At 38.0% G+C, this 25,829-nt stretch overlaps 1 protein-coding gene across 1 annotated transcript in view; it reads left to right on the top strand.

Annotated features, from left to right (window-relative positions):
* The window catches only part of hacd1 (3-hydroxyacyl-CoA dehydratase 1), an 84,491-nt gene that overhangs the window by 33,719 nt on the left and 24,943 nt on the right, over positions 1–25,829 (top strand). The window lies entirely within an intron of this gene.

Raw genomic sequence — 25,829 nt, forward strand, 5'->3', positions numbered from 1 at the left:
CTCGGCACTCGGTTGCAAGGACGGCATTGAGTGTTTTCCATGGCACTGCTAGGCAGTTGCTAGGGCACTCGGGGTGGTTGCTAGGGTACCCAGGGTGGTTGCTAAGTTGTTGCTATGTGGTTGCTAGGGTACTCAGGGTGGTTTCTAGGGTGTTGCTATGTGGTTGCTAGGGTACTCGGAGTGGTTGGTAGGGTACCCAGGGTGGTTGCTAGGATGTTGCTATGTGGTTGCTAGGGTACTTGGAGAGGTTGCTAGGGTACCCAGGGTGGTTGCTAGGTTGTTGCTATGCGGTTGCTTGGGTACTTGGGGTGGTTGCTAAGGTGTTGCTATGCGGTTGCTAGGGTACACAGGGTGGTTGCTAGGGTGTTGTTCTAGCATGTTGCTAGCGTGATTCTAGCATGATCAGCATGTTACTAGCATATTCTTAGCATGATTAGCAAGTTACCAGCAGGTCTCTAGCATGATTAGCATGTTGCTAGCATGATTAGCAAGTTACTAGCATGATGTCAGCATGTTTCAAGCATGATCAGCATGTTGCTAGCATGATTTAGATTAGAAATAGTATTAGAGTGGAAGCTTATATGAGTTTGAATGGGTTAGAAATAGTACATAGAAGGGAAGCTTGATTGAGTCTAATAGGCTTCAGTGTGTTTAGATTTGAATGTTTGTCAGTTGGAGCTGGCAAGGTCTTGGCTCATTTGAACATTCCGTCAATGTAAGTCTATGGGATCAGTCTAAAGAGATATAGCAACTCGAGTCAGACCAGTCTGAACAGCTGGGCTGAGTTTGGTGGTTCCAGTTTGAAAGCTCTAGGAGGAGTAGCGTTCAGAAATTTAGTCTAAGAATAATAACTAGATTGCAAAGTTTGGATACAAACTTTAAGTTGGCATGAAAAAGCCTAGCCAGAAAGTTTGTAAAAGTTTTAAAAGCTTGAAGTTTGAAGGTTTTCAGTTTGAAGTAGTTTGAAATACGTAAAATAATTTTAAAGATTAATGTTTGAATGCTTTATAGGCAATACAGTCCATCAGAAGAACAGACAGAAAAACAGATCACTGGGGTACCTGGGGTGGCTTCTAGGGTGGTTGCTAGGGTTTTTCTAGGTTACCTGGGGTAGTTGCTAGGGTGTTGCTAAGCGGTTGCTAGGGTCCTTGGGGTGGTTGCTAAAGAGTTGCTAAGGTAGCTGGGGTGGTTGCTGTGGTGTTGCTATGGTATCCAGGTCGGTTGCTAGGGTGTTGCTATGTGGTTGCTATGGCGCTCAGGGTGGTTGCTAGGATGTTGCTAGGGTAACCAGGGTGGTTGCTAGGTGTTGCTAGGGTACCCAGGGTGGTTGCTAGGGTGTTGCTATGGTTGCTAGGGTATCTGGGGTGGTTGCTAGGGTGTTGCTAGGCGTTGCTAGGGTATCCGGGGTGGTTGCTAGGGTGTTGCTAGGCGGTTGCTAGGGTAACCAGGGTGGTTGCTAGGGTGTTGCTATGTGGTTGCTAGGCTATCCAGGGTGGTTGCTAAGGTGTTGCTAGGGTACTCAGGGTGGTTGCTAAGGTGTTGCTAGGCGGTTGCTAAGGTATCCGGGGTGGTTGCTAAGGTGTTGCTATGCGGTTGCTAGGGTACTCAGGGTGGTTGCTAGGGTACCTGGGGTGGTTGCTAGGTGTTGCTAGGCAGTTACTAGTTGTCACTGATTGTTACTATGGAGTTTTATAGAGTTCTTAGTTTGAATTAGCACTTAGCTAATCACTATTAGCATGTAGCTATTCACTGCTAGCATGTATAGCATGTTTGGAAGTCCTAATTGTTAGCATGAGTCAAAAGAACCAACTCCCAAGTCTATACGACATTCTGATGCAAAGATATAGGACTTGATAAATGGTTGCTAGGGTACTCTGTTTGGTTGTTAGGAAATGGCTTGGCAGCTGCCAATGATGATACTCCAAAGGCTGTTTGCCAGTATGAATAATATAAACCAACCTCCATGTCTCTATGACATTCAGATTTGAAGATTGGCCTGTTTGGGTTGCTAGGGTACTGATATTGGTTGCTAGGGAGTGGCTAGGAAGTGTCTATGGTGATTCATGATTGGCTGTTTGCTGCCCCAAGTCAAACGAGCTCACCCCCATGTCTCTATGATATTCAGATTTAAAGATATGGCTGTTTGGGTTTGGGTTGCTAGGGTGCTTGATAATGGTTGCTAGGGCGAGGCTAGGAAGTGTCTATGGTGATTCATGATTGGCTATTTACTGCCCCGATTCAAATGAGCCCACCCCCATGTCTCTATGACACTGTTATCCAAAGATATCCATCTGGGCTTTTAACATGGCAGTCTATGGGATCAGTTGCTAGGGTGCTATAAATGGTTGCTAGGGCGTGGTTTGATAGCTTCATAATTATCCTGAGAGTCTGATTGGTTGGCTGAGTAAAATGAGCCCTCCCCCATGTCTCTATGATATTGTGATGCAGAGTTATGTTCAATGCAAATTCCTATGTAAATTACCATAGTAGGAAAAACGTGTGCTGTTTCATGGGCCGTCCCTCACCATAGTATGTCAATGGGGCAATTTTGGGGCGCTCTTGTGCCCCAGGGGTACAATTTATACCCCATTGCGGGGTATGTTCTCGCACAGCTTGATAGCCTCTCTAATTATGGTGATTCATATGTTTCTTCGAAATTCTCGCTCTGAGCTACGACTCGTCAAAGTTGGCCTCAATGTTAAGTCTATGGGATTTTTCGGCCGATTTTTCGTCAACTGTACGATTATCGTACGCCCGATCGCTTATAAAAGATATAGCACACCATTCCTCAATAAGCCGCACGATTTGACTCCTCTTTCATGGGTCTGTGACAAACGGTGCAGGAGGAGTAGCGAACCGAAATTTTGTCCAGAAGAAGAAGAAGAATAATAAGTATGCAAGAGAATAATAGTGATGCCTTGCCTTTGGCAAGCACCACTAATAATAAGAAGTTTAAATAGGATTTCATTAAGTTGGCTTTCTCAAGCCAACTTAATAACTAGATAGAAAAGTTTGTCGAGACAAACTTTAAGTTGGCTTGAGAAAGACGGACCAGAAAGTTTGAAAAGTGTAAAAAAAGTTTAAGAAGTTTAAAAAGTTCAAATTTGAAAAATGTTAAACGTTTTAAGTTTGATGGGTTTCAGTCTGAAATAGTTTGAAATTTGAAGTAGTTTTAAAAGCTTAAAGTTTGATAGATAGATTGATAGATGCGGTTGCTAGGGTACCCGGGGTGGTTGCTAAGGAGTTGCTATGCGGTTGCTAAGGTACCCGGGGTGGTTGCTAAGGTGTTGCTATGCAGTTGCTAGGGTACCTGGTTGCTAAGGTGTTGCTACACGGTTGCTAAGGTACCTGGTTGCTAGGTGTTGCTATGCGGTTGCTAGGGTACCGGGTGGTTGCTAAGGAGTTGCTATGCGGTTGCTAAGGTACCGGTGGTTGCTAAGGTGTTGCTATCACGGTTGCTAGGGTATGGTTGCTAAGGTGTTGCTATGCGGTTGCTAAGGTACCCGGGGTGGTTGCTAAGGTGTTGCTAGGCGGTTGCTAAGGTACCCGGGGTGGTTGCTAAGGTTTTACTAGAATGTTGTTAGCATGATTAACAAGTTGCCAGCATGTTTCTAGCATGATCAGCATTGTTGCTAGCATGATTAGCATGTGACTAGCATGTTGCTAGCATGATTAGCATGCCACTAGCATGTTGCTAGCATGATTAGCAAGTGACTAGCATGTCGCTAGCATGTTTCTAGCATGATTAGCATGTTACTAGGATGTTTCTAGCATGATTAGCAAGTGACTAGCCTGCCATTAGCATGATTAACATTTCGCTAGGATAGATAGAGAGATAGATAGATAGATAGATAGATAGATAGATAGAGAGATAGAGAGATAGATGAGTTTGATTGGGTTAGAAATAGTACATAGAAGGGAAGTCTGATTGAGTCTAATGGGCTTCAGTGTGTTTAGATTTAAATTTTGACAGTTGAAGCTGGCAAGGTCTTGGCTCATCTGAACATTCCGTCACTGTAAGTCTATGGGATTTTTATGATTTTTAATCTTCAATTTTATGAAAACCATAAGTCGGATCAGTTAGAAAAGATATAGCACACCCGGCGAGATCAGTCTGAAGATATGTTGCGAGTTTGGAGTCTGTAGAGTTAAAGCTCTAGGAGGAGTTAGAGTTGTAAATTTTAGTCTCAGAAGAATAATAATAAGAAGTTTAAATAGCATTTCAGTAAGTTGGCTTTCTCAAGCCAACTTAACTAGAATGTACATTTCCTGAAGAAAATGTGAGTGGTGCTTGCAGTGGCAAAACTCGGCGCTGGGCAGATACTACAGTGTTCTGCGCGATTGTAGAGAGCCAACTCCCATGTCTGTATGATGTTGTGGAGCTGAGATATGGCTTCTTTATATTGCTATACGGTTGCCAGGGTTCTCTATGTGGTTACTAGGGTGTAGCTGCACAGTCGCCATGGTGATACTTATAGACTGGTTTGAGGCCACCCCCATATCTATACCACTTTCTGGTGCTGAGAAATTGCTTATTCATTAGTTTTTTCAGTTGCTGAGGTACTCTAAATGGTTGCTATGGTGTGGCCATACAGTTTATGGGATGATATTTAAAGACTATTTGACAGTCTGAATCAACATAGCCAAATCCCATGTTTCTACAATGTTTTGGTGCTGAAAAATTGTTTGTTAATGTCTTTTTACGGTTGGTAGGGTGCTGTAAGTGGTTGCTAGGGCATAGCTATGTAGTTGTCATGTCGGTACTTATTGGCTGCTTGATAGGCCGAGTCAAATGAGCCCACCCCCAAGTCTCTGTAAACTGCTGATCCAAAGATATAATCTCACTAATTTTGTGCCAATGTTAAGTCTATGGGACTTTTTCGCCCAAATTTTTTCATCCACCAGACGAACAGGGGTGGTTGCTAGGGTGTCGCTAGGGTACTCGGGGTGGTTGCTAAGGAGTTGCTATGCGGTTGCTAAGGTACCCAGGGTGGTTGCTAAGGTGTTGCTATGCGGTTTCTAGGGTACCTGGAGTGGTTGCTAAGGTGTTACTAGAATGTTGTTAGCATGGTTAGCAAGTGACTAGCATGTTGCTAGCATGATTAACAAGTTGCCAGCATGTTTCTAGCATGATTAGCATTGTTGCTAGCATGTTTCTAGCATGATTAGCATGCGACTAGCATGTTGCTAGCATGACTAGCAAGTGACTAGCCTGTCGCTAGCATGTTTCTAGCATGATTAGCATGTTACTAGCATTATTAACAAGTGACAAGCATGTCGCTAGCATGTTTCTAGCATGATTAGCATGTTACTAGCATGTTGCTAGCATGATTAACAAATTGACAGCATGTTTCTAGCATGATTAGCATTGTTGCTAGCATCATTAGCATGTCGCTAGCATGTTTCTAGCATGATTAGCATGCGACTAGCATGTTGCTAGCATGATTAGCAAGTGACTAGCAAGTCGCTAGCATGTTTCTAGCATGATTAGCATGTTACTAACATGTCACTAGCATGATTAGCATGCCACTAGCATGTTGCTAGCATGATTAGCAAGTGACTAGCATGATTTGCAAGTGACTAGCATGTCGCTAGCATGTTTCTAGCATGATTAGCATGCCACTAGCATGTTGCTAGCATGATTAGCAAGTGACTAGCATGATTAGCAAGTGACTAGCCTGTCGCTAGCATGTTTCTAGCATGATTAGCATGTTACTAGCATTATTAGCAAGTGACTAGCATGTCGCTAGCATGTTTCTAGCATGATTAGCATGTTACTAGCATGTTGTTAGCATGATTAGCAAGTGACTAGCAAGTCGCTAGCATGTTTCTAGCATGATTAGCATGTGACTAGCATGTTGCTAGCATGATTAACAAGTGACTAGCATGTTGCTAGCATGATTAGCATGCCACTAGCATGTTGCTAGCATGATTAGCAAGTGACCAGCATGTCGCTAGCATGTTTCTAGCATGATTAGCATGTTGCTAGCATGATTAGCAAGTTACCAGCATGTTTCTAGCATGATTAGCAAGTGACTAGCCTGTCATTAGCATGATTAGCATTTCGCTAGGATAGATAGATAGATAGATAGATAGATAGATAGATAGATAGATAGAGACAGAGAGATAGAGAGATAGATGAGTTTGAATGGGTTAGAAATAGTACATAGAAGGGAAATCTGATTGAGTCTAATGGGCTTCAGTGTGTTTAGATTTAAATTTTGACAGTTGGAGCTGGCAAGGTCTTGGCTCATCTGAACATTCCGTCAATGTAAGTCTATGGGATTTTTATGATTTTTAATCTTCAGTTTTATGAAAACCATAAGTCTGATCAGTTAGAAAAGATATAGCACACCCGGCGAGATCAGTCTGAAGATCTGGCAAAACTCGGCGCTGGGCAGATACTACCGTGTTCTGCGCGATTGTAGAGAGCCAACTCCCATGTCTGTATGATGTTGTGGAGCTGAGATATGGCTTCTTTATGTTGCTATACGGTTGCTAGGGTTCTCTATATGGTTGCTAGAGTGTAGCTGCACAGTCGCCATGGTGATACTTACAGACTGGTTTTTCAGCCCGAACAAAAGAGGCCACACCGATATCTATACCACTTTCTGGTGCTGAGAAATTGCTTATTCATGAGTTTGTTCAGTTGCTAAGGTACTCTAAATGGTAGCTATGGTGTGCCCATACAGTTCATGGCATGATATTTAAAGACTATTTGACAGTCTGAATCCACTGAGCCCAACGCCATGTTTCTACAATATTTTGGTGCTGGAAAATTAGGTATGAAGTTGTCATGTCAGTACTTATTGGCTGCTTGATAGGCCGAGTCAAAAGAGCCCTCCCCCAAGTCTCTGTGACCTCCTGATCCAAAGATATAATCTCACTAATTTTGTGCCAATGTTAAGTCTATGGGACTTTTTCGCCCAAATTTTTTCATCCATCAGACGAACATCGTACACTCAATTACTTATAAAAGATATAGCACACCTCTATAACTGGGAGGTTACTAAGCGTATTGCTAAGCGGTTGGTAGTTGTCACACATCATTACTATGTAGATTTATAGAGTTATTCGTATGTTCTTAGTCTGATTTAACACTTAGCTAATCACTATTAGCATGTAGCTGTTCACTGCTAGCATGTGTAGCATGCATGAGGAAAGTCCTGTTTGCGATCACGAGTCAAAATAGCAAAAACCTGCATGTTTATATGACACTTTTATCCAAAGATATCCCTTTTGATCTGTTTTCAATGGAGGTCTATGGGGTGGTTGCTAGGGTGCTGTAAGTGGTTGCTAGGGTGTGGCTATGAATGTCATAGGTCATTATTTATTGGTTACTTAAAAGAGGAGTCAAATGAGTGTGTGTGAGTTACAGAGAGAGAGAGAACATTCCACCATTGTAAGTCAATGGGATTTTTTGCCCGCTTTTTCGTCCGCTGTGTGAACATCGTAGGTCCGATCGCTTAAAAAAGATATAGCCCACATCTCCTCAATGAGCCGGTCGATTTGACCCCTCTTTCATGGGTCTGTGACAAACGGTGCAGGAGGAGTAGCGAATCGAAATTTTTGTCCAGAAGAAGAATAAGAAGAAGAAGAAGCAGAATAATAAGTATGCAAGATAACATTAGTGATGCCTTGCCTTTGGCAAGCACCACTAATAATAATAATAAGTTTAACCCTTTAAAACCTAAGGGTAAAATAGGTCATTTTCACACATTTTGTTTATTTGACTGTAAAATTCTAACAGAATGTGCTATTTTTAAGTGCAAGGTGTCTTTTTTTTTCAGAAAACAAATGGCTTTCCAAAAAGTACAGTTTTTGACCATTAATCTTGTGTTTTGAGTTTGTGAACAGAATTTAAATAGACAAAAATAAAAAAAACGGAATATTTTTTTTTATTATTATTTAGAAAAAAAAGAGAAAAATCATGATCGAAATAATCCAACACTTCTTACTTCAAAATTCAACTATAATACATATATACAAGTATTTTTGGGACACTGGGTTGCACAGTTTTCATTCAGGAGGCTTTTTTGTTCATACACGCACACATTTACACATGCATGTACATGCGTGCACCCATTCATTTACATGCACGGACTCATTATAGCGACACACACACCACATGTGAAAAATTCTCACTCAGCCTGCTCCCAAAGTCTCATCAAAAATCATCCTAATCGACTCTTATGCTGTTTACTCCTCCTTGACCATGTTTTTGTTCATTTTGTTTATTATTTTATGCAATAACAAACTCGCGCTCCCTATCTCTCCATTCAAATTCTCCCTTCCCGCTCTCCCGGAAATCTGCCGTCATTTGTTGACGGAGCGCAAGAAATTACCGTAATAAGCCATATATTGCCGAAAAGCGCATGTTGTCTGCTATCAGGAGCAATTTGAATTATTTTGATAGTGCAAACGGTAGAAGAGTTATGGTAACATGAATACAGCTTGGTCTGATGTGTCGGCGCCGACACAGCCGGTTTTAAAGGGTTAAATAGCATTTCAGTAAGTTGGCTTTCTCAAGCCAACTTAATAAGTATGCAAGATAACAATAGTGATGCCTTGCAAGAAAATGTGAGTGGTTCTTGCAGTGGCAAAACTCACCCCTCGGTTGCTATGAGGTTGCTAAGGTACCCGGGGTGGTTGCTAGGGTGTTGCTATGCGGTTGCTAGGGTCCTTGGGTTTGTTGCTAAGGAGTTGCTATGCGGTTGCTAGGGTACTTGGAGTGGTTGGTAGGGTGTTGCTATGCGGTTGCTAGGGTACTCAGGGTGGTTGCTAAGGTGTTGCTATGCGGTTGCTAAGGTACCCGGGGTGGTTGCTAAGGTGTTGCTAGGGTACTTGGGATGGTTGCTAAGGTGTTGCTACACGGTTGCTAGGGTACCTGGGGTGGTTGCTAGGGTGTTGCTATGCGGTTGCTAAGGTACCCGGGGAGGTTGCTAAGGTGTTGCTAGGGTACTTGGGGTGGTTGCTAAGGTGTTGCTATGCAGTTGCTAGGGTACCCGAGGTGGTTGCTAAGGTGTTGCTATGCGGTTGCTAGGGTACTTGTGTGGTTGCTAGGGTGGTTGCTATGCGGTTGCTAAGGTACTCGGGGTGGTTGCTAAGGTGTTGCTATGCGGTTGCTAGGGTACCCAGGAGTGTTGCTAGGGTGTTGCTATGCGGTTGCTAGGGTACTTGGGTTGGTTGCTAGGGTACCTGGGGTGGTTGCTAGGGTGTTGCTAGGCAGTTGCTAGTTGTCACTGATCGCTAATCACTATTAGCATGTAGCTATTCACTGCTAGCATGTATAGCATGTTTGGAAGTCCGAATTGTTAGCATGAGTCAAAAGAACCAACTCCCAAGTCTATATGACATTCTGATGCAAAGATATTGGACTTGATAAATGGTTGCTAGGGTACTCTGTTTGGTTGTTAGGAAATGGCTTGGCAGCTGCCAATGATGATACTCCAAAGGCTGTTTGCCAGTATGAATAATATAAACCAACCCCCATGTCTCTATGACATTCAGATTTGAAGATTGGCCTGTTTGGGTTGCTAGGGTACTCGATATTGGTTGCTAGGGAGTGGCTCGGAAGTGTCTATGGTGATTCATGATTGGCTGATTGCTGCCCCAAGTCAAACGAGCCCACCCCCATGTCTCTATGATATTCAGATTTAAAGATATGGCTGTTTGGGTTTGGGTTGCTAGGGTGCTTGATAATGGTTGCTAGGGCGAGGCTAGGAAGTGTCTATGGTGATTCATGATTGGCTATTTACTGCCCCGATTCAAATGAGCCCACCCCCATGTCTCTATGACACTGTTATCCAAAGATAGTGGTTTGATAGCTTCATAATTATCCTGAGAGTCTGATTGGTTGGCTGAGTAAAATTGATACTATTTTGTATTGTATTAGGTACCTTTTGATTTTTCGTCAACTGTACGATTATCGTACGCCCGATCGCTTAGAAAAGATATAGCACACCATTCCTCAATAAGCCGCACGATTTGACGCCTCTTTCATGGGTCTGTGACAAACGGTGCAGGAGGAGTAGCGAACCAAAGTTTTGTCCAGAAGAAGAATAAGAATACGTTTTTTTTTAAGTTTGAAAAAAGTTTAAGAAGTTTAAAAGTTTAAGTTTGAAAAATGTTAAAAGTTTTAAGTTTGATGGGTTTCAGTCTGAAATAGTTTGAAGTTTAAAGTAGTTTTAAAAGCTTAAAGTTTGACACATAGATAGATAGATAGATAGATAGATAGATAGATAGAGTCAGATTATAGATAGATAGATAGACAGAAAGACAGATAGACTTTAGATAGACAGATAGATAGATAGATAGATAGATAGATAGATAGATAGATAGATAGATAGATAAGAAACATTAGATAGATGAGTTTGAATGGATTAGAAATAGTATTGGGTCAGTATGACTCCAATCAACTTTCTTTAGTTAAAAAATGTTTCCCTTCATCTCAGTGGAATAAGATTTTGTGACTTTTCAACATTTTCTATCTGTATTCACATAAAAAAAAAAAGAAAAAAAAAAGGCCTTGATTCGGTTGTTCTGAAGGTATGTATTATTATTTTATTGTTTTACTAATATGGTCTTTGAAAATTGAAAATGAATGGGAAATACGAAAAAATCTATATATTCTTTTTTAAAATTTGTCAAAAAATAATAATAAATCTAGCATAGGTCTGAAAATTTTCACACAGAAATGAAGGCCTGGTACTAGATCACAAATGCAATGTAGAAAAGATGCGCACACACACATACAAAAACACACATGTGTGACTGCAACAAAGAGCATTTTTATAGAAATTGGCAAATAAAATCAATAAATTCCACAATAAAGTCCACACAAAAAAATCAAAGCCTGATACTAGAGCACAAATGCAATGTGGAACGAGCATACTCACTCACGTACGTACACACACACTCTCCATTCATATCTGCTTATTGCAGTTGTTGTTTTTAGTTTAGTTTTTTTTTTCTTTGTTTTGATTTTATTTACATTTATGTAAAAAAAAAAAAAGTTTTTTGTGGCATTATTGCAAAAGCGAGCACTTCAAAATACATCAAACAAACAAAAACAAATTCTAACCTTTGAGAAAAATACTGTTTTTAATGTATTTTATAATTTTTCAATATATAATTACAAACTATATATCAGAAAAGATGTGAGAGGAGTAACTGACCACTTCCAGAAAAATGAATGGCTCTCTATGGGCCTCTGCTGGATATATATGGTCATTACACTATTCTTTCAAAAACTGTGATTTCTACAAGTTTTTCTCTAACCACCAGATGGCAGTATTGTACACCTAACACCTAGATCAATATCCAGAAACAGTTTAAATTAAATTTAGATCATCATTTAAGAGATTTATTCATAAAAATGTAATATTTCACATGCAAGCTAATGGTGTAATATAGGATTTTTGTGGTAAACAGGTACAAAAGTACTTCATATCTCCCAAAACACAGCATTAATGTATAGATGAGAAGTAAACAAAGAAAATGAAATATTATTTGAATGATTAAAAATGTATAAATGATTTACAATTACTCTTTCAATCTTCACATTTTATGTCTATTTCTTTTGTGCGTGTGTTTGTGTGTGTTAAATAGGGAAGGTATGTTTGTTTGTGTGTGTGTGTGTGTGTGTGTGTGTGTGTGCATGTGTGTGTGTGCATGCGTGTGTGTTAGATAAAGAATGAATGGAGAGTGAATATCCTTTAGATAGATAGATAGAGAGATAGATGAGTTTGATTGGGTTAGAAATAGTACATAGAAGGGAAGTCTGATTGAGTCTAATGGGCTTCAGTGTGTTTAGATTTAAATTTTGACAGTTGGAGTTTGATGGAATGTTCAGATGAGCCAATGTAAGTCTATGGGATTTTTTATGATTTTTAATCTTAATTTTTATGAAAACCGTAAGTCGGATCAGTTAGAAAAGATATAGCAACTCGAGTCAGACCAGTCTGAAGATCTGGGCTGAGTTTGGAGTTTGTAGAGTTAAAGCTCTAGGAGGAGTAGCAGTCAGAAATTTTAGTCTCAGAAAAAGAATAATAATAATAAGTTTAAGACGGATTTCAGTAAGTTGGCTTTCTCAAGCCAACTTAATAAGTATGCAAGATAACAATAGTGATGCCTTGCCTTTGGCAAGCACCACTAATAATAAGTTTAAATAGGATTTCAGTAAGTTGGCTTTCTCAAGTCAAATTAATTACAGATGTAACTACATACAGGTATTTTTAAAAATATAAGTACAATTTAAATACATGTATGTACACAATAAGTGCATTGTATTAAATTATTAATTTAAATGTAAGTACATAGTAGTTAAGGCCACTTAATATAAAGTGGGACCCAATATTTTTCTCTGTAATTACTGTGCAAATATACACTGTTCTGTGTTTAAGCCCAACTTGTTCCTCCCTTATTCCATGTAGTTACAGTGTAAATATAACATTTGCGGGCTGTAAATTAAAGTGGCGCTCTGTTACCTCCTTGTTCCATAAAGTAGTTATATCCTATACTGTCCATCAATAAGGATTTATGACCGGATTTATGGGCACCCTGTCAGCGTTGATCGACAGGTTGTCCTATGTCAAATGTATACCAGGGTAGATTTCTGACCTGATTTATGGGTATATGACCCCTCTGTCACCCTGACTGTCACGTCACCGGGGTCCTGTCAGCCCTGACTGACATGACAGTAGGGGTTTGTAAATCAAAAGATCTAAACAGATGAAATTTGTTGGATTTATGAGTGGATTTACGATTTTTCTTATCACTCACCTGGTGCCGTGGGGGTTTTATGGCGTTCCTTCATGGCCTGTAGCTAATGGTCAGTCTGGAGGTGTTGGGCCTCTTCCTGATTGTGGAAAATTGGCTGAGCAAAGAATGTGTATTGCCACCTTATGTTTGTTTGATCTGTATGTTATATGTTAATGCCTAGTCAGGGGGGTCTTCCTGGTTGTGGAAAAAGTGGCCGAGTAATGGGTGATGTGGTGGCTCCTTAAGAGGACCAATGTTTGTTTGATTTGTATGGCATATGTTATTGTCTAGACACCAATTTGTTCCTACCGTCTTGTCTACATCCGCCTCTGAATAAGGAAGATTGTCAGGACATCTGCTTTTCCAGGTATGGTTCAAGAAAGGTGTCGTGTCTGAGGGTAGTTCTTTGTTTTTGGGGGGATGGAAGGCATCCAAACACGTGTCTAATGTCAAACCCCTAAACGGTTCAGTTCTGCTTGATCTATAGGCTAAATGTTGATAGCTAAGACATCACTGTTTTGATTGTATGAAAACTGAAACATAGAATTAAAGAATTCACCAATTGATGAAAATTTCTATATGCGTCTGAAAAAGGTGCTATGTCTGGGCAAGTTTTTCTTTATCATTTCAACGTGTGTATGCTAACACCTCTGTAGGATCAGAACAACCTAATCTGTAGGTTGAATAGATAAACTTATGAGAAGCCGTCTTAAGTAAAAATTATTCAAACCACCAACTATCCATTTACTTCTGACAGTGAAGGTGATTGTGGGGTCTAACTGACAGCGGACGACAGTATCCTCTTTGTGCTTGTGTTAATGACTTTACAGCATTCGCTCATATAGATGTGCACAGAATCATGCTTGAGTTCAGTTCAGTTCATTTTATTTATAAAGCCCAATAAAACAACAATGGTTGACCATTGTGCTAAACGACATTGTTTAAATGAAAAGTACATAACATAACATGATATGACAAGACAAACAAATAAACATTTTAAATAAGCCCTGCTTTAGACAAATAATCAACACTTTGGTTGATTATTTGGACTCTCTCTCACACACACACACACACACAGAAATCTGAGTATACAAAATTTTAAGTATGAGCAAAAATGTTGTTTTTACTTTTTGTTATTTAATAAATGTTTTCATTTTAATCTAGCCCATAGATAGTATGTGTACTTTAAAAGAACAAATATACATCTCACTTAAAACTTCTCAGTAAAACAATTACACCTACAGTTTTAAACATGTTTAAAAAGTTTTAAACACATTGTCACTAAAGCAAGTCATGCTGTCTATTGTCTTTAAATTAAACTTTAGTTTTATTCTTTAATTTCTTTAAAACAGCCTGATGATAATGCACCCAAGTGCTTTTCTCACACGCGTAGAAAACTCTTTGGATGTGTTTGTGACAAACACACAATTTTTTAATTTAGAAAAGTTTTTTTGTTTGTTTTTTTTTTTTTTGTAAATGTATGACTGAACCTTTCTCATTTGACAGACCTACGTTTTCAAATTATTTATTATTTCAAATTATGTTTAACAGACACAGGGAATACATGTTGTTTTCTAATGTTCATGAAAACTTTATTGGTGTAAATTTCTCACCTAGAACACAAAACTTGTACATTTTGACTATTTTCTAGGTACCATGTCGTTTTAAATGGTTTACTAAAAGATTAAAGCACCAGCATGTGTGATTTTCAAAATGAAAGAGATATAAAATATAAGGATGTTTCAACTATTATCATCATTTCCTTTTGACCCTAATAAACTGGTAATGAATTTACTATGACAACTGATACAATATAGGCTACAGTTCTCATACTATGTGTGTAAATAGCTGTGCTAAAACATTTATGAGTATTTTTGCACGCCAACAGATTTTGTCAGGTATGCATCTCATCTAAGAAGTGATTGGTAAATAACATTTTGTTTTAATTTTTTTTTACATTACTAGATTTAGTCATATTATCAAGATTTCAGATGGCCGTTCACAATTTTTTGTTGGACTGTGTATGTTTTTAGGTGAAGACACCTCTTTGTGAGCTGTCATCATAACAGGAATGAATAAAAATTAAGAAATTAAGTAACAGTAACAGTAATTAAGTAACTTTTATTTTCTTTTTGAGAAATTTCTTTTAGTGCAACTTTGTGTCTGTCCATGATGTGCGAACACACGAAACATCAACATGAAAATTAAGTCTTGCTGTTTTACCCTTAAAACTATTACAACTGAAACAAATCAAACTATTGCACTGAAAGCTGCACATTCATTTAAGTTTGAGCATGTTAAAATTTCCACACTCTTGTATTGATAAATTTAATCCATAACCTTTCATACACTCAAGAGACCAAATCTCTAAGAAAGCGTGTATAGTAAGACAAGAAAATGTTTATAATGCATATAGAATTCGGAAAATCTGTTTCATAAATAATTGTGAAAGGATAACTGAATTTAGTCATCTTGCTCAGATAGCAGATGACACAATTCACATTTCGTTTGTTTGGCTGTATTTGTTTTAAGATTCCTCCGCAAGCTCATGCTAATCCTTGCATGGGGAAGAGAGCATGACGAGCACATACTTATTAATTTAAGAAAATGATTGAACATTTGACTGAACTTTTTATTATTTTGACAAACCTCCATTTCAAATTATTTCCCTCAAGGTGTTTATCCACAGAATCTTTTTCAACACAACGACATTAAACATTAAAGAATGTCATCAGTCACTGTCACCGTCTTCTTTGACTCAAATAAAGCAACATCTCAGGTGTACGTAAGCATCTACAATGTGTGCATGTGCTAAACATCTTTGTTTCTCCACTTCTGTCATATTTATTTGATGTAATGCAAACATATTTTGAGAACTACGATGTTCCACGCTTTTGTAAATGTTATAGAAATAATTCAAACATAATCTATACATAGGAATTATCTTTGCGCAAAGCAAATTGACTAAAAATCATTGAATTACAAAATGCAAAAATGTATACATCATTTAAGAAAAATTGCTATAATGCATACAGAATACAGAAATCCTCCTCTTGATCTATTGTGACTGACATTTTACTAAGTCAGACGATCAGGATTATGGACGACACGGCTCACATTTTGTTTGTTGGACTGTATATGTCACTACTATGACTGTACTGTAGGTGAGGCCTTCTCTCTGAGAGCCATCAGCATTCAGTGTTTACAGAAATAAATGAAAATTAACAAAATTTCTTGAGAGTGTTTGACTAAGTCGGTATTTCTTTTTAGGACGATTATTCATCTATTTGATATGAGACCCCATTAAGTATCGACACAAAAATTAAGGCGTGCTGTTTTACACTTACAACTGAATTGACATATCTTACCATTGTGCTTAAAGCTACACATTCAGTAAAGTTTGAGGTCGTACACAGTCTTGAAAAGATATATTGATCATGATCATCTGGGTATATTTTTGTAAATGTTGTTTTAAATTACTTTTTTCTTACGCCACTACATCTAGAGCTCTTGTTCAGATGTGCACATTTTATTTGTCGTACTCGTTTCAACATTTCAGCTTGAGATTAATACAGTAACTTCATGCCGCATTGTTTTAATAAAAGTGGATCAGTTATAAAGACAATCATGACAACACACAGCTGCTGTTGTGCGTGTTTCCCCAGGATCAAACCTTTTGGTCAGATAAATACCTAAAACGTGTGTCTGTGTGCTGGTGCAGACCATCTAAAATGGTCAAAAACATGCACCTTTCAATGAATTAACTACATGACATCTGTGATTTATTTATTAAAGTCATGTTTAGAGACGCGTACAAAGAAAATAGTGTTTCCACACCATCTTCAACTTGTAATGTGCAACTTTGTGTTCTACATGAAATAGATGTACATGTAACAGAGAAACTGTAAGATCTGTGTGTCTCGTGGCCGCTTTGTAGACAGACCAGAAAAAGCTCTACAGTACATCACAATCTCGGTTTAAACAATCTCTTGTAGAAGGACTATCCTTTTATTTTCTTATAATGTATTTGTTCATATTTTCCGGCAAACACTCGCGACATGATTGACCAGATTCTGAGAATAGTCTTCATCTAAAAACAATGAAAAATTATAGAGTGGTATCAGCTAGTGGGGTAGGCCATCAAAATCAGCATTAAAACTTTAACAAATTTAGAAGAGAGGATTTCAGTATTAGGTATTTGTTATACTGATACATATTTCTGTTGGGCAAACATATTTCCTGTATAAACGACTATGTCTATAACCTTTTCAAAGGGAATGTAGTATAATGTCATGGTTCTTAATTGCAGTCACATTACCTACGCTTTAATCTCAAGCTGAAATGTTGAAACGAGTACGACAAATAAAATGTGCACATCTGAACAAGAGCTCTAGATGTAGTGGCGCTAGAAAAAAGTAATTTAAAACAACATTTACAAAAATATACCCAGATGATCATGATCAATATACCTTTTCAAGACTGTGTACGACCTCAAACTTTACTGAATGTGTAGCTTTGAGCACAATGGTAAGATAAGTGTAAAACAGCATGCCTTAATTTTTGTGTCGATACTTAATGGGGTCTCACATCAAATAGATGAATAATCGTCCTAAAAAGAAATACCGACTTAGTCAAACACTCTCAAGAAATGTTCTTAATTTTCATTTATTTCTGTAAACACTGAATGCTGATGGCTCTCAGAGAGAAGGCCTCACCTACAGTACAGTCATAGTAGTGACATATACAGTCCAACAAACAAAATGTGAGCCGCGTCGTCCATAATCCTGATCGTCTGAGTAAAATGTCAGTCACAATAGATCAAGAGGAGGATTTCTGTATTCTGTATGCATTATAGCAATTTTTCTTACATGTATACATTTTTGCATTTTGTAATTCAATGATTTTTAGTCAATTTGCTTTGCGCAAAGATAATTCCTATGTAAAGATTATGTTTGAATTCTTTCTATAACATTTACAAAAGCGTGGAACATCATAGTTCTCAAAATATGTTTGCATTACATCAAATAAATATGACAGAAGTGGAGAAACAAAGAGGTTTAATACAAGCACACATTGTAGATGCTTGCGTACAACTGAGATGTTGCTTTATTTGAGTCAAAGAAGATGGCGACAGTGACTGATGACATTCTTTAATGTTTAATGTCGTTGTGTTGAAAAAGATTCTGTGGACAAACACCTCGAGGGAAATAATTTGAAATGGAGCTTTGTCAAAATAATAAAAAGTTCAGTCAAATGTTCAATCATTTTCTTAAATTAATAAGTATGTGCTCGTCATGCTCTCTTCCCCATGCAAGGATTAGCATGAGTTTGCGGAGGAATCTTAAAACAAATACAGCCGAACAAACGAAATGTGAATTGTGACATCTGCTATCTGAGCAAGATGACTAAATCCAGTCATCCTTTCACAATTGTTTATGAAACAGATTTTCCGAATTCTATATGCATTATGAACATTTTCTTGTCTTGCTATACACTCTTTCTTAGAGATTTGGTCTCTTGAATGTATGAAAGGTTATGGATTAAATTTATCAATACAAGAGTGTGGAAATTTTAACATGCTCAAACTTAAATGAATGTGCAGCTTTCAGTGCAATAGTTTAATTTGTTTCAGTTGTAATAGTTTTAAGGGTAAAACAGCAAGACTTAATTTTCGTGTTGATGTTTCGTGTGTTCGCACATCATGGACAGACACAAAGTTGCACTAAAAGAAATTTCTCAAAAAGAAAAGAAAAGTTACTTAATTACTGTTACTGTTACTTAATTTCTTAATTTTTATTTATTCCTGTTATGATGACAGCTCACAAAGAGGTGTCTTCACCTAAAAAATTGTGAACGGCCATCTGAAATCTTGATAATATGACTAAATCTAGTAATGTAAAAAAAAATCACTTCTTAGATGAGATGCATACCTGACAAAATCTGTTGGCGTGCAAAAATACTCATAAATGTTTTAGCGCAGCTATTTACACACATAGTACGAGAACTGTAGCCTACTTTGTATCGATTGTCATAGTAAATTCATTACCAGTTTATTAGGGTCAAAAGGAAATGATGATAATAGTTGAAACATCCTTATATTTTATATCTCTTTCATTTTGAAAAGCACAGATGCTGGTGCTTTAATCTTTTAGTAAACCGTTTAAAATGACATGATACCTAGAAAATAGTCAAAATGTACAAGTTTTGTGTTCTAGGTGAGAAATGTACACCAATAAAGTTTTCATGAACATTAGAAAACAACATGTATTCCCTGTGGCTGTTAAACATAATTTGAAATAATAAATAATTTGAAAACATAAGTCTGTCAAATGAGAAATGTTCAGTCATACATTTAAAAAAAAAAAAAACGTAAAAAATTGTGTGTTTGTCAAAAACACATCCAAAGAGTTTTCTACTCGTGTGAGAAAAACACTTGGGTGCATTATCATCAGGCTGTTTTAAAGAAATTCAAGAATAAAACTAAAGTTTAATTTAAAGACAATAGACAGCATGACTTGCTTTAGTGACACACAATGTGTTTAAAACCTTTTAAACATGTTTAAAACCGTAGGTGTAATTGTTTTACTGAGAAGTTTTAAGTGAAATGTATATTTGTTCCTTTACAGTACACATACTATCTACGGGCTAGATTCAAATGAAAACATTTATTAAATAACAACAAAAAGTAAAAACAACATTTTTGCTCATACTTAAAATTTAGTATACTCAAATTTGTGTGTGTGTGTGTGTGTGTGTGTGAGAGAGAGAGAGAGAGATAGTCCAAATAATCAGCCAAAGTATTGATTATTTGTCTAAAGCAGGGCTTATTTAAAATGTTTATTTGTTTGTCTTGTCATATCATGTTATGTACGTTTCATTTAAACAATGTCGTTTAGCACAATTGTCAACCATTGTTGTTTTATTGTGCTTTATAAATAAAATGAACTGAACTGAACTAAAGCATGATTCTGTGCACATCTATATGAGTGAATGCTGTAAAGCCATTAACACAAGCACAAAGAGGATACTGTCGTCCGCTGTCAGTTAGACCCCACAATCACCTTCACTGTCAGAAGTAAATGGATAGTTGGCAGTTTGAATAATTTTTAACTTAAGACTGCTTCTCATAAGTTTATCTATTCAACCTACAGATTAGGTTGTTCTGATCCTACAGAGGTGTTAGCATACACACGTTGAGATGATAAAGAAAAACTTGCCTGGACATAGCACCTTTTTCAGACGCATATAAAAATTTTCATCAATTGGTGAATTCTTTAATTCTATGTTTCAGTTTTCATACAATCAAAACAGTGATGTCTTAGCTATCAACATTTAGCCTATAGATCAAGCAGAACTGAACCGTTTAGGGGTTTGACATTAGACACGTGTTTGGATGCCTTCCATCCCCCCAAAAACAAAGAACTACCCTCAGACACGACACCTTTCTTGATCCATACCTGGAAAAGCAGATGTCCTGACAATCTTCCTTATTCAGAGGCGGATGTAGACAAGCCGGTAGGAACAAATTGGTGTCTAGACAATAACATATGCCATACAAATCAAACAAACATTGGTCCTCTTAAGGAGCCACCACATCACCCATTACTCAGCCACTTTTTCCACAACCAGGAAGACCCCCCTGACTAGGCATTAACATATAACATACAGATCAAACAAACATAAGGTGGCAATACACATTCTTTGCTCAGCCATTTTTTACAGAACCAAGAAGAGGCCCAACACCTCCAAGACTGAGCGTTAGCTACAGGCCAGGAAGGAACACCATAAAAACCCCATGGCACCAGGTGAGTGATAAAAACAACGTAAATCCACTCATAAATCCAACAAATGTCATCTGTTTAGATCTTTTGATTTACAAACCCCCTACTGTCATGTCAGTCAGGGCTGACAGGACCCCGGTGACGTGACAGTCAGGGTGACAGAGGGGTCATATACCCATAAACCAGGTCAGAAATCTACCCAGGTAAACATTTGACATAAGACAACCTGTCAATCAACGCTGACAGGGTGCTCATAAATCCGGTCATAAATCATGGTCATAAATCATCTTTGACGTGGAGTATTGGATATAACTACTCATGTAGTTACAGGGTAAATATAACATTTGCAGCCTGTAAATTAAAGTGGTGCTCTGTTCCCTCTTTGTTCCATGTAGTTACAGGGTAAACATAATATTTGCGGGGTGTAAATTAAAGTGGTGCTTGTTCCCCCCTTATTCCATGTGGTTGCAGGGTAAGTAGCTACAACAAATTGCTCTAAAACGATTGTTTATACAGTAGGTCATACATTATCAGGTAATATATCAATGGTGACTGTTTCATTTAATTCAAATATTATTTGAAATTTGGGTTTTTAAATGAAAATCACACATAATATGATAACTGTCACGAATCCTGTCCCTGCACTTCCGTTCATTCACCACCAGAGGTCACTCGCTCACCACATTGACTCTCACAGCACACATCACACTGGACTCAATTTCCCATCATCCATTGCACTGATTGCACACACAGCTGATTGCACTGATCACACACCCTATTTAAACCCTGGACTTTCTTTCCCTCACTGCTGAGTATTGTATGCACTTATCCCTCTCCTAGCGATAGCTACTACGGAGCCCACTTAGTTGTCTTAGTATTGCCTGTTTTCCCGTGTTTGTTTTCTAGCCTATGTTCCCTGGATTAACCCTTGCCTTGCCGTTTGGACACTGTTTGCACCCCTATTGGATTCTAGCCCGTGTTCCCTGGATTATCTGTCTGCCTTGCCCATTGGATACTGTTCGCCGATCGTCAACCCACGCTTGTCCTAGGATTACTCTTTGTCTTGTCCCTGCCATACCTGTTTGCCACTGTTTCGACCCTGCCTGTATTTATGACCATGCCTTTAAATAAAAGCTTGCACATGGATCCGCACGTCTCACGTCTCGTCAGCCCCGTCATAACAGTAACAACACAGGCAACAGATAATAAAATATAAAAATTTATTACATCAGTTCAGAAAAAGCAAAGCAACTCCATACTTATACAGTTAAACCAAATTCTTTTGAAAAGTTTAAGAACAAAATTAAGATGTTGTTCAATTTGTTCATGTTTTTCACCCACTGACGAAGTTAAACTATTATGGCCAAACCATTACGTCAATAAACACACTGTAATAAACACTGAAATTCAATATTAAACTATGTATTATAGCGAACTGACAGTATTTGTATTACATTGTATTACCGTCTTTGATTTTACCGTTGTGATCCACGTCCTCAAGCACCATTTTGACTACTTCAGTTCCCAGCTTTGCTGCTCAACATTGTGAGAACATACTCAGACAAAACTCTCCAGTTTTAAAAGAACACATTCCAGTCAGTTTCAAAAATCTCTCTCCTCTTCGCTTCAATTAGTTTTCTTGTATTTTCGACACACATTCCTCTCATGAGCACTGCAAACACGGATAGACTCGTCTCAAGTGCCATTCAAGCTGTTTCCAGTTCCCAATCAGCACATTCACTGCTCCTGTTTTAAACGAACATAGTTTCAAAGTTGTCTCTCATCTGCGCTTCAGCACTGCAGACACGGATTTCTTCGCACACGGTTCGAGTTTGAACCTCCACATCACATTCCTAACCAGGGTTGCCAGGTTTTCACAACAAAACCCACCTCAAAACTAGCCCAATTGCGTTTTGAGGGGTGGTTTCCCGGTAAAAATTTCCTGGGAAAACCACGGACTTGGCAACACTGTTCTTAAACCAGGACCGTTGGGTTACTTTTATTACTGATATCAACCCAAATTGGGTCAAATCAGCTTCCTAACGCAACATTCTCAACCGAGCGTTTGGATTGAAACAATAACCCAGTATGTTTTTCCTAAATCGCTTGCAAATAGATTGTTGTACATACCACGTAATATTAGAATAGGTACCACTTAGTTTCAAAATACTTACAGTAGAAATCATTTGTAATTTTACAGGTTATTACCCCTTTATTCCCCAAACTTCACATATTATTCCCTTATACTTACACGGAGGTATAATTACAAAAAAGTTACACTGTAAATTCTGTTTACTTACGCAGTACGTTGCGGGTTGTAATCTAAAGCGTTACCAATTTGTCTTGGACTCAAAGAGCATTACAATAACAATGCTGAATCCAAAAACAATAAATACAATACATAATAATAAAAAACCTTCCCTATAAACGTCCCTATACCTACCCTTGTACTAAGATACCATTCATTTGTTGTGCAACATTTGATTTTCAAAAAACGATTGTATCCGCACACTGGTAATCTGTCTTCCAGAGGGCAACAATTCATACTCTGTATGCAATATGTGCAATGGGTCATCTAAAATTGTATGTACTTCCCTAAGAACTGACTCTTCATATAATGACTCACTGGACTAATGTTCCTTTTTTGTCTCATGGTCTTCGCTGATAGGTGCGCAAGTTTAGACTTTGTTTGAACTGTAAGTTTACCAAACCATTCCGTAATGCAATATCTAATTATGCTCTCTATAACTGCCCAATAAAATAAAATAATGTTCTGTTCCACTTCATAAATCCTAAGTTTACACAGAAAAAAAAAAAAAAACTCTGCTGCCCACAGGAACAAATGGGAACAAACTGTGTCCACATGAGTCCCCCAGCTAATGTATTAGCCATGTGAATACCAGGTACTTGTAGGAACACACCTGCTTGATTGACATTTCATAAATGAATGCTGGGGGAACATAATTCAAAAAGGATAAAGGGTCCTGAAGAAAAAATAAATAAAAGTCACACTTGTACTGTTCGCTGTACTGTACTGTTGACCACATTGGAAATGAATGGGAAGCTAAACAAACAAAATCTTACTGAAAGCTAATATTTGAAATATCAACCTTGAGTTTGGGACACATCTTGTTTAGACATTAGATTTACACACAGTTTACACTTTTTTTCACTTCAATAATAATCTGACAAGTGTCTTCTTTAAAAAGAGACCCAACTTTTAAATTGGAAATTATATTTCAGGCTAATTCTCAAAAAGTGGTTAAAAGGTAATAAATTAATCATAACTACTCTATAAACATAATGTAGTGCCATAAAATTCCTAAAAATGCAAAATATAAAAAATATTTTAACAAGATTTTAACAATAAGCAGAAACACCATCAGGGCCTGTGGACTTTTTGGTACACAGTCGACTGGAGGATGAACAGACTTTCTGTGGGGTTAACGACGACCCTATAAGATGTGTCCTCTATTATAATGGATTCCAAAATGGAGTCACGTGACCTCGACCAGCAATGTGGCTGTTTTTATGCTCATCCCCATAAAGTTAATATATTGAGGAATTCCATGTTAAGAATCTTACTCATTTAATTACTAATATCATCTAGCAAATCTGCAACAAAAAGGGATTGTACAAATTCTCCGGTAAAGAAAAGAACAAAATAAATTATAAGCGTATCAACTGAGGAACTCTGCTGACGCTGCCATCCTAAGAGCTGTTAAACAGGCCCTGACAGAGCAACAGTAACACTTCGACAAGGCAGCTCAGGCATCAGTCAATGGGGCTGTAGACAACTTGGCGATACCGCAACTAACAGATTTGAAATGTCAAGTCAAGCAGGTGAATTAATTTGTCAGTGGTCTCGCACGCGACGTTGAAGAGTTGTGTAAATTCTTCCAAAAAGTGAACTCTCGATTACCTCCATGCCACTGTACGAGCTCAAAATCAAGATATTAGTGACCACGATTGACAGATTGTATCACTCTCCGCAAAACTAACCAAGAAGACAGGAATCACTGTTTGAATTTGAGGTTAGTGGGCTTACCAGAATCGGGAGAGAGATCGGACCTGATTGGGTTTCTCAAGAAGTTTTTACCATTGTGGATATCCTCCCTGGCTGGTTGTGAGATCAAAATTGAGAGAACACATCAGGAGGGAAACTGAATCCTTGGATTACGCTTATATAGACTTATAGAGAATGTGATAAATGGAAGATGTGTATGTGCTCTTGTTAAAAAAATATTAATAATACTAAGCTGCTTTTGGCCTCTGTCTATGCCCTGAATACATTTGATCCATCATTTTTTGTGTCACTGGAAAAAAGTTTAAGCAAATTTTTCTGATATGCCCCTTATTATAGGAGGTGACTTCAACTCTTATCTAGACCCAGTGATGGACCACTCATTTGGGAGACAATGCTCTCCCTCAGTTTCGCTCACATTAAAAAATTGTATATCCAATCTAAACTAAGTTGATTTATGGCGCTTTAGAAACAACAATTTTAAAGATTTCTCTTTTTATTCAGCTCGGCATCACACATATTGATCGAATACATACAGGTGCTGGTCATATAATTAGAATATCATCAAAAAGTTGATTTATTTCACTAATTCCATTCAAAAAGTGAAACTTGTATATTATATTCATTCATTACACACAGACTGATATATTTCAAATGTTTATTTCTTTTAATTTTGATGATTATAACTGACAACTAAGGAAAATCCCAATTTCAGTATTTCAGAAAATTAGAATATTACTTAAGACCAATACAAAGAAAGGATTTTTAGAAATCTTGGCCAACTGAAAAGTATGAACATGAAAAGTATGAGCATGTACAGCACTCAATACTTAGTTGGGGCTCCTTTTGCCTGAATTACTGCAGCAATGCGGCGTGGCATGGAGTCGATCAGTCTGTGGCACTGCTCAGGTGTTATGAGAGCCCAGGTTGCTCTGATAGTGGCCTTCAGCTCATCTGCATTGTTGGGTCTGGCATATCGCATCTTCCTCTTCACAATACCCCATAGATTTTCTATGGGGTTAAGGTCAGGCGAGTTTGTTGGCCAAATAAGAACAGGGATACCATGGTCCTTAAACCAGATACTGGTTGCTTTGGCACTGTGTGCAGGTGCCAAGTCCTGTTGGATAATGAAATCTGCATCTCCATAAAATTGGTCAGCAGCAGGAAGCATGAAGTGCTCTAAAACTTCCTGGTATACGGCTGCGTTGACCTTGGACCTCAGAAAACACAGTGGACCAACACCAGCAGATGACATGGCACTC

Source organism: Onychostoma macrolepis, chromosome 07, assembly GCF_012432095.1.
Source record: "Onychostoma macrolepis isolate SWU-2019 chromosome 07, ASM1243209v1, whole genome shotgun sequence".
Lineage (NCBI taxonomy): Eukaryota > Metazoa > Chordata > Actinopteri > Cypriniformes > Cyprinidae > Onychostoma > Onychostoma macrolepis.